Source organism: Meriones unguiculatus, chromosome X (assembly GCF_030254825.1).
Source record: "Meriones unguiculatus strain TT.TT164.6M chromosome X, Bangor_MerUng_6.1, whole genome shotgun sequence".
Lineage (NCBI taxonomy): Eukaryota > Metazoa > Chordata > Mammalia > Rodentia > Muridae > Meriones > Meriones unguiculatus.
The window spans coordinates 105659594-105669051 of NC_083369.1; positions in this window are offsets into that span (position 1 = coordinate 105659594).

Sequence of the window (9458 nt, forward strand, 5' to 3'; positions counted from 1 at the left end):
CTTCTATTTCCTTATTTGTTATAGGTCTATTTCAAATGTTAAACTGATCTTGAGTTAATGTTGGTAAGTGATAACTATCAAAAAATCAACCATTTGTTTAGATTTACCAATTTTGTGACATACAAGTTTTTGAAGTACAATATAATGACTCTTTGGGTTTTCTCATTGTCTGTTTCATTTCTAATTTTATTAATTTAGATGCTCTCCTGTCTTTTAGTTTGGCTAACGGTTTGTCTATCATGTTGATTTTCTCAGAGAACCAGCTCTTGGTTTTGTTGATTCTTTGTATTTTTTCTTTGTTTCTAGGTTATTTATTTCAGACCTGAGTTGGATAATTTCCTGACATCAACTCCTGTTGGATGTGTATGCTTCCTTTTTCTGTAGAGCTTTTTGGTGAGTTGTTAAGTTCCTTGTAGGAGCTTTCTCTATTTTCTTTATGAAGGTAGTTAGGTACCTTCTTTATGAAGGTAGTTGTGTCTCATAAGTTTGGGTATGCTGTGCCTTCATTTTCACTGAATTCTAAAAAGTCTTTAATATCTTTCTTTATTTCCTCTTTAACTCTGTGGTTATTAAGTAGACAGTTGTTCAGTTTCCATGAGTTTGTAGGCATTCTCTTGTTTTTGTTGTTGTTGAAGTCTAGCTTTAATCCTTGTTGGTGTGATAGAATACAAGGTATTATTTAAATTTCATTGTTTTTGTTTTTGTTTTTTTTTTTTTTTTGGCTTGCTTTGTGTCTGAGTAAGTTTTGGAGGAGGTTCCATGACCTCCTGAAAAGAAGGTATATTATTTTGTGTTAAGATGGAATGTTCTGTAGCCATCTGTTAGGGCCAATTGATTCAAAAGTTTGGTTAGTTCCGTTATTTCTTTGTTTAGTGTCTGTTTCGATGATCTGTCCATTGGTGAAAGAGGTGTGTTGAAGTCTCCTACTATTAACTTGTGGGTGTGATGTGTGATTTAAGCTTTAGTAATATATCTTTTACAAATGTGTGTGCACTTACATTTGGGACCTATATATATTCAGAATTTAGATATTTTCTTGATGGATTTTTTTCTTTGATGAGTATGAGACGTCTTTTCCCATCTCTTTTGATTAATTTTGTTTGCAATTCTATTTTACTAGATATTTGAATAGCTACTCCAACGTGCATCTTGTGTCCATTTGCTTGGGAATCCTTTTCACAGCACTTTATTTTAAGGTAATGTCCATCATTGTTGCTGAGGTATGTTTCTTTTTTTTTTTTTTTTTGAGTTGGAACAATATATGTATATTTTTATTGGGGAGTTGGAACAATATATATTGAGCAATATTAACAAACAGTAGTTGCTAATCCCTGTTGTATTGATGTGAATGGTGGTAGAGTGTCTGTGTGTGTTTGATGTGTGTGTGTGTGTGTGTGTGCGCGCGCGCGCGCACATGCATGTGTGCGTGTGTGTGTCTGTGCCTCTCCTCTTTTGGTTTTGCTGTTGTGGGGTTATTTATTTTCTGTCTTTTCCTGGGTGTGATTAACCTCCTGGGGTTGGAGTTTTCCTAACAGTGTCTTACGTAGGGCTGCATTTGTGGATAGGTATTTTTTTTTTCTCTCTCTCATCGACTATCTTATTTTCTCCATCTATACTGATTAAAAATTTTTTGGGTAGAGTTGTCAGGACTGATGTCTGTGGTCTCTCAGTGTCTGTAAAATATCTGCCCAAACTCTTCTTACTTTTAGAGTTTCTGGTGAGAAGTCAGGTGTAATTCTAATATGTCAGCCCTTATATGTGACATAGCCTTTTTTTCCCATGAAGCATTTAATATTCTTTCTTTTTTATGTACATTTAGCATTTTGATTATTATGTGATGAAGGGTTTTCTTTTCTGGTGCAATTTATTTGGTATTTGTAGGCTTCTTGTGTGTTTATAGGTATCTTTTTTTTTTTTTTAAGTTGGGGAAGTTTTCTTCCATGATTTTATTGAAAATGGTTTTGGGGCCTAGGAGCTGGGAGTCTTCTCCTACTTCTTTTTCTATTCTTAGGTTTTGTCTTTTCATATTGTCCCAGATTTCTCAGATATTTCATGTAAGAATCTTTTTAGATTTAACCTTTTCTTTGAATGTTGTATTAATTTCTTCAATTCTATCTTCTACACCTGATATTCTCTCTTCGATCTTTTGTATTCTGTTGGTTATACTTTTGTCTGTAGTTCCTGTTTTCTGTCCTAAGTTTACTATCTCCAGTATTGCCTCAGATTGTTTTCTTTATTGATCCTATTTCAATTTTTAGGTCTTGGACAGTTTTTTTTTTTTTTTTTTTCATTTCTTTCTTCCATTTTGTTGTATTTCCCTGTATTTCTTTTTTTTTTTATTTTTTTTATTTTATTTTTATCAGTTACATTTTATTAACTCTGTATCCCAGCCATGTCCCGATCCCTCATTCCCTCCCAGTCTCTCCCTCCCTCCCTCCCTCCCTCCCTCCCTCCCTCCCTCCCTCCCTCATCTCCACCGTGCCCCTTTCCAAGTCCACTGATGGGGGGACCTCCTCCCCATTCATCTGATCCTGTTTTATCAGGTATCTTCAGGACTGGCTGCAAAGCCCTCCTCTGTGGCCTAACAGGACTGCTCCTCCCTTCGGGGGTGGGGAGACCAAAGAGCCAGTCATTGAGTTCCTGTTAGAAATAGTCCTTGTTCCCCTCACTTTGGGAAACCAATTGGTTACTGAGCTACCACAGGCTACATCTGAGTGGAGGTTCTAGGTTATATCCATACATGGTCCTTGGTTGAATGTCAGTCTCAGAAAAGACTCTGTGCCCAGATATATTTGGTCCTTGTGGAGCTCCTATCCTTTCCCCATCAGACTAACTCCCCTTCTTTCTTATGATTCCCTGTACTCTGCCAAAGGTTTGGTCATGAGTCTTTGCTTTGAAAACACTGCTAGTTAGAGTCTTTCAGATGCGCTCAGTAGACTCCTGTCATACGTTCAATGCACATCCCATCCGTCTTTCTAAATGTATTTCTTTAAGGGATTTATTCAATTCTTTCAGCTGTTTGATTGTATTTTCCTGCATTTCTTTGAGGGATTTATTTTCTCCTTTTAAGACCTCCATCATTTTCATAACCTCAATTTTAAGATCATTTTCTTCTGCTTCCAGTGTGATAGCATCCTCAGGGCTTGCTGTGGTAGTATAGCTATGTTTTGGTGGTATTATATGGGCCTGGGTTTTGTTGCTGGTGTTCTTGTGCATTCCTTTAGCCATTTCGTGTCTCTGATATTAGCATAATCTGGTAGTTTTTTTTTTTTTTTTTTTTCAATGCATTTTATTCAGGAACATTGAACAATCCTCGGACCCCGGGGAAAGCCAGCCCACAGCTTAAATAGCCTCTGGGTAGCCAACCCAGGCGTGCCACGGGGGCAATGCAGATAGGTCCACATACATGGAAGCAAGCCAGATCCTCAGCCTTAGCCAAATGTGGAATTGTTCCTGACAGAGAGCACTCACCATCGGGAAGGTGGAAGGCGGAAACCAGCTCCATCTTTAAGGCATAGCATTCCGCAGCTCTCTACAGTTCCCCCTTTTTGTTTTAGACGCATCAGGCAAGAGTAGAGGTCTGATCTGTGATATTAGAAATAAATTGGGACTTTGTACCGATGTTCATTTAGGTGTCATCCACCCAAAGAGCATCAGACCCGACCAATACCTTTTTCTCAGAGGCGGGACCTGGGGCATCAACCCGCATGCAATCAGACATGCTCTTCTCTGGGTCCAAAGCGGCTGACCCTGAGTGCAGTGCTTAGCCTCGCATCCTGAGCGTATCATTTTAGCTTTTTATGTTATCCAACCATGCTTGGGGAGAATGTCCTGCTTCAATGGCTGTAAAGGCCTGAATGATCATGGCTGCATCACACTGTTGTGAGACTCTAATCTTGCATATATACCACAGGCAAACCAAGGAGACCAACACCAGAAGGCCTGCTAACACTCCCATGTCCGCCCATTCCTTCAAATGATTCATGGCTGCAGCAATCCCACTGAAATCAGGGACAAGACAAGGCTGCCCACTCTCTCCATATCTCTTCAACATAGTGTTGGAAGTCCTTGCTAGAGCAATAAGACAGTTGAAGGAGATCAAGGGGATACAAATTGGAAAGGAAGAAGTCAAATTATCACTATTTGCAGATGATATGATAGTATACGTGAGTGACCCCAAAAACAATACCAGGGAACTCCTACAGCTGATAAACACCTTCAGGAAAGTGGCAGGATACAAAATTAACTCAAAAAAATCAGTAGCCCTCCTGTATACAAATCTGATAGTTTTTGATGGTAGTATTCTCTGAGATTTTAGGTAGAACTGATGGTCCCAGATGTCCTTAGGCCTCTGTGTTTCCTGCTGCTCCCTGATCTGTGCTGGTCTCCTGGGCACAAATAGGGTTGGCTCACTGGAAATGGAACAGGCCTGGGGGCTTGAGTGTTGGAAGCACTGGGGAATTGGAGCACAGAAGGCTCTGGGCTGTCCTCACCACTGCTGCTTTTGGGCTTTGGCAGGCCAGTAGATGTGGAGGGGTCTCACCTGCTGTTCCCTATTCTTTGCTTGTCTCTGGGACCCACAAACCTTGTTCCTTTTTCTTGCTCTTTTAATATTTTTTTTTCTTCCTGAATTTTGTGTTGTAATGCTTCAGGAGCCCTAAACTTGTTTTCTTTTATTTAGATAATCTCATTTAATTCCACTTGTTTGAATACATCTTGTTGAAGAATCTGTATATATGGTTACACTACTTTCCTTAATATCAGGCATAAAATTTAACCTGTTTTACAATCTTCACTTGAATGCTAATATAGAATGTTTTATGAAAATGACAGTGATATTTCTGATTTGACATATATTCTTTCTAGAAAAGTATCACACATTCTTTTAGAGGTAACATCCATGGCTTTTCTATTTGAACCAAAGTAGCTATATTTTCTTGCTTTCAGAGAATAATTTGGTCTAATTAACACCATAAATTCTAAGACTACATGATAAAAGCGAATGCATGAGTACACTTTCAATCTTTTCCCTTTGTTTTGCTTGCCAGTTGAACCAAGGCACAATATTTTGAAGAAATCTAGGCAACAGATGAAGTAGTCTGTCAGTGCTGTGTCCAATAGCCCAGGAAAGGTCCCTATTGAAAGCTCAGAACTATAAAATATGTAAGTGGATTATTGGACTATACCTCCAAGTTCAATCTACCTCATAAGTGTTATTACCAAGTCCAACTAACTAGCATGCATTTAGGTAATATAAATATTAGTGCCTTTAAAATGATTAATTTTAATTATGTGTCTGTGTCTATGAGGAGTATTTGTACCCAAGTTCAGATGCTTGCATGGACATTAGATCTTCATGGCATTGAAATTATAAGCATATGTAAGCAAGCAAACATTGGTACTGAGAACTGAACTGTATTTTGCAAGGCAGCAAAATATTGACTCATTATTGTAGCCTCTAATGTTTGTAGAGTTAATACAAGAACTGGAAAACATGGACCATAAACATTTCAAGTTTGTATCTAATTGAATTCTAATTTTGCCTTCACTTTCAAATACACCTGGTACTTTATATCTTACACACTTTACAAATAACTGTTGTTCTGACACCAGGAAAGTCTCTGCAGTCAACCTTGACAATATTGTCTTTTCGGTCCAGAAGAAAATGGTCCACAAAAATCTGTAAATGCTCCCTTTTGAACACTTTCCAAAATCAGTCTCTTCCATGTCAAACCAATATACTCTCACATATGTCAAATTTCTTGCTAATTTTAACTTTGTCATTTGTTATTTATTTTCAACACAGTAAACAAAATGATCACTTTGAAAGTTATGTCTGGTGCTGTTATTATTTTGTTTAAAATTACGCATAAAACTTGACAGTTTGATATTAAGATATTGATATTAAAAATAATCTCTTTAAATAATCTGCACTCTGTACATTTTTTACCTCCCTGATCTTATTCTCCCACCATCCATGCCCTTTATCACTCTTTCTGAGTATATAGACAGTGTTGATGTTTTTCAAATACTCAAGAATACTTCTTGTAATGGTCTTGCATATGCTTTTTTCATTTACTGTATAACTAACTCTTTACAGATGCCTATTTCTTGCCATTCACCATTTTATTAATGAAAAACATACTACAGCAACCACAAAATACAAAATATTTAATCCACTCTTCAATGCAGCTTGTTTTGCATTCCTTTGGATTATTTAAAATGAACATTTATTTTTCAAATTGTTCCAAACTTATCTTTCTCTTCTCCACTAGATTTTAAGTTCTTCCTAGGAAGGATTTTTATACTGCATGGCCAGTACTATATATTTATGGTTACTTTATCTCCCTTTCATTCTTTCTTCTAAGCTACTGCTATAAATGATATTTACCATTTGTCCCTGTTTATGGATTTTCTTATCACTCAAGTACAAATTCCTCCTTCCACTAGACTTTTTAATCAATTCTTCTCTGACCATCACTTTCTATACCCTATAAATGAAGAACTGAGCTTTTGAAGACTTAGGTAATTAATATAATACCAGTGCGAAATACTCTCTCTCCAGTTCCACTCACCCTGTTGCATTCTATTTTAGTTTCTTAATATTAAATTTCCAGCCTAATGCAGAAACATTTAAAAACATTTTTTTGTCTAAGAAACATTGAGACCTCCTTCAGTAGTATAGTAAATATTAAATAACATGATTAGTTGATGTTGATGATTATGAACAGTAACTTTTAATATAGAAAAAAGAAATAAAGAATGATATGCAATTGCTATTTTAAAAATGCTAATAAGGTTATTGTAAAACTCAAAGCAGCTAATGCTAAATTGCATTTGTAATTGTCATATGCCATGTAACCATGAAAAAATAAATATGTACATGGTCTATTTTGTATTTTAACAAGAAAAGAATGGATAACTTTGACAATTAAAGGAATTTTATTTCCCTTTTAAGGAAATAATTCTTTTTATGTGCCCTGAGACACATCTGTTTCATCTAGTGAACCTAAACTAGTGAGAACCATGTTAGAAAACACAGCTGAAGTATGATTTTTGAAAATGGAAGATAGCTGAGGGATATTTTAATTAAATAAAAAATCTTCTTGATATACAACATCAATCACAGAACCTTCAGGCTGTAAACATTCCATAAAGAGAGTGGAGTCCATCATCCCACTTCTCAAGAGAACTTTCATGAAAGTTGTGTCTGACCAAAAATATTTGGACTATCTGAATCACTAAAGAGCCACATTTCACATATTCATGTCATCAAATTAGATTGTGTGAGTGATGGGATTTTTGAATTGATACATTTAAGGTTCTAGCATTGTGTATATTCTAGATAAGTTTGACTTATCTTTCGAATTCTTACTGTTTTATAAATTACCACATTAATGAAGTTATGTTTGAGAATATGCACTCAGAAAACTTTATTTCTTACAATGAAATCATCTTTTTTTCCCTTAATAGTTTGATTTTGGACAAATTTTACATGATTTTACCCCAATTCTCCCATCTTTAAATGAACATATGCTATATTTTGAATCTTACATTTCCCTCAGAAGCTGTCAATAGTTTATTGTCATAGGAAAGTAGTGAAACCTTTCAAAAGGTAGAATATATATTTGGATATCAAGCCCTCTGTGAATTTTATTCATGTGTGTGATGGAGTAAGATCCCATGTGTTCACATTTTCTGTCTCCATTTCTCTTCCAGATGCCTGCCCTAATATCTTTTTCAATTTCCTGTTTTGTTCGATTTTCAGTGTGATGCAGCCATGATCATTCAGGCCTTTACAGCCATTGAAGCAGGACATTCTCCCCAAGCATGGTTGGATACCATAAAAAGCTAAAATGATACGCTCAGGATGCGAGGCTAAGCACTGCACTCAGGGTCAGCCGCTTTGGACCCAGAGAAGAGCATGTCTGATTGCATGCGGGTTGATGCCCCAGGTCCCGCCTCTGAGAAAAAGGTATCGGTCGGTCTGATGCTCTTTGGGTGGATGACACCTAAATGAACATCTGTACAAAGTCCCAATTTATTTCTAATATCACAGATCAGACCTCTACTCTTGCCTGATGCGTCTAAAACAAAAAGGGGGAACTGTAGAGAGCTGCGGAATGCTATGCCTTAAAGATGGAGCTGGTTTCCGCCTTCCACCTTCCCGATGGTGAGTGCTCTCTGTCAGGAACAATTCCACATTTGGCTAAGGCCGAGGATCTGGCTTGCTTCCATGTATGTGGACCTATCTGCATTGCCCCCGTGGCACGCCTGGGTTGGCTACCCAGAGGCTATTTAAGCTGTGGGCTGGCTTCCCCGGGGTCCGAGGATTGTTCAATGTTCCTGAATAAACTGCATTGAAAAAAAAAAATAACCCACTAGGTCCAATTAAAACTGTCTGTATATTCAAAGGTATGGGGACCCACTATATCATGGGTAAGCACTAGTAGCCGCACCCTTAAAAAAGACCCTATAATTCTTTCCCCTGTAGCAAATCAACTTCCAATATCTTGTTGATAAGGGGTAAGATTTTGAGTGTTGTTCTCTTGACTATGCTTAAATGTTGACTGGTTTGATCTTGTGCAGGTTTTATGCAGGTAACAACAAGTACTATTTGCTCACAAGTATGATAGCCCAGTGTCTTAGAATTTTTATTTTTTGTGACAAAAACACCATTACCAGAAAGCAAGTTGGGGAGAAAAAAAAAGTTTATTTGGCTTATACTTTCAAAGCACAGTCCATCACTGGACAAAGTCAGCACAGGAATTCAGGCAGGGCAGTAACCATGAGGCAGGAGCTGATGCATAGGTCATGGAGGGTGCTGCTTACTGGTTTGCTTTTATGGATTGCTTATTCTGTTCTCTTAGAGAACCCAGGACTACCAGTCCAGGTATGGTACCAATTACCATTGGATGGGTCTTCTCCCATTGATCACTAATTGAGAAAGTGCCTTGGAGGTGGATCTCATGGAGGCATTTTTTCAAGTGAAGCTCCTCTGTGATAACTCTTTTTTTTAAATTTATTTATTTTTATTAATTACTGTTTATTCACTTTGTATCCCCCCATAAGTCCCTCCCTCCTCCCCTCCCTGTCCCATCCTCCCTCCCCCTTCTTCACGTATGCCCCTCCCCAAGTCCACTGATAGGGGAGGTCCTCCTCTCCTTCCTTCTGATCTTAGTCTATCAGATATCATCAGGAATGGCTACATTGTCAACTTCTGTGGCCTGGTAAGGCTGCTCTCCCCTCAGGGGGAGGTGATTAAAGAACAGACCAATCAGATTATGTCAGAGGCAGTCCCTCTTCCCATTACTATGTAACCCACTTGGACACTGAACTGCCATGGGCTACATCTGTGCAGAGGTTCTAGGTTATCTCCATGCATGGTACTTGGTTGGAGTATGAGTCTCTGGGAAGACCCCTGTGTTCAAATTTCTGGTTCTGTTGTTCTCCTTGTG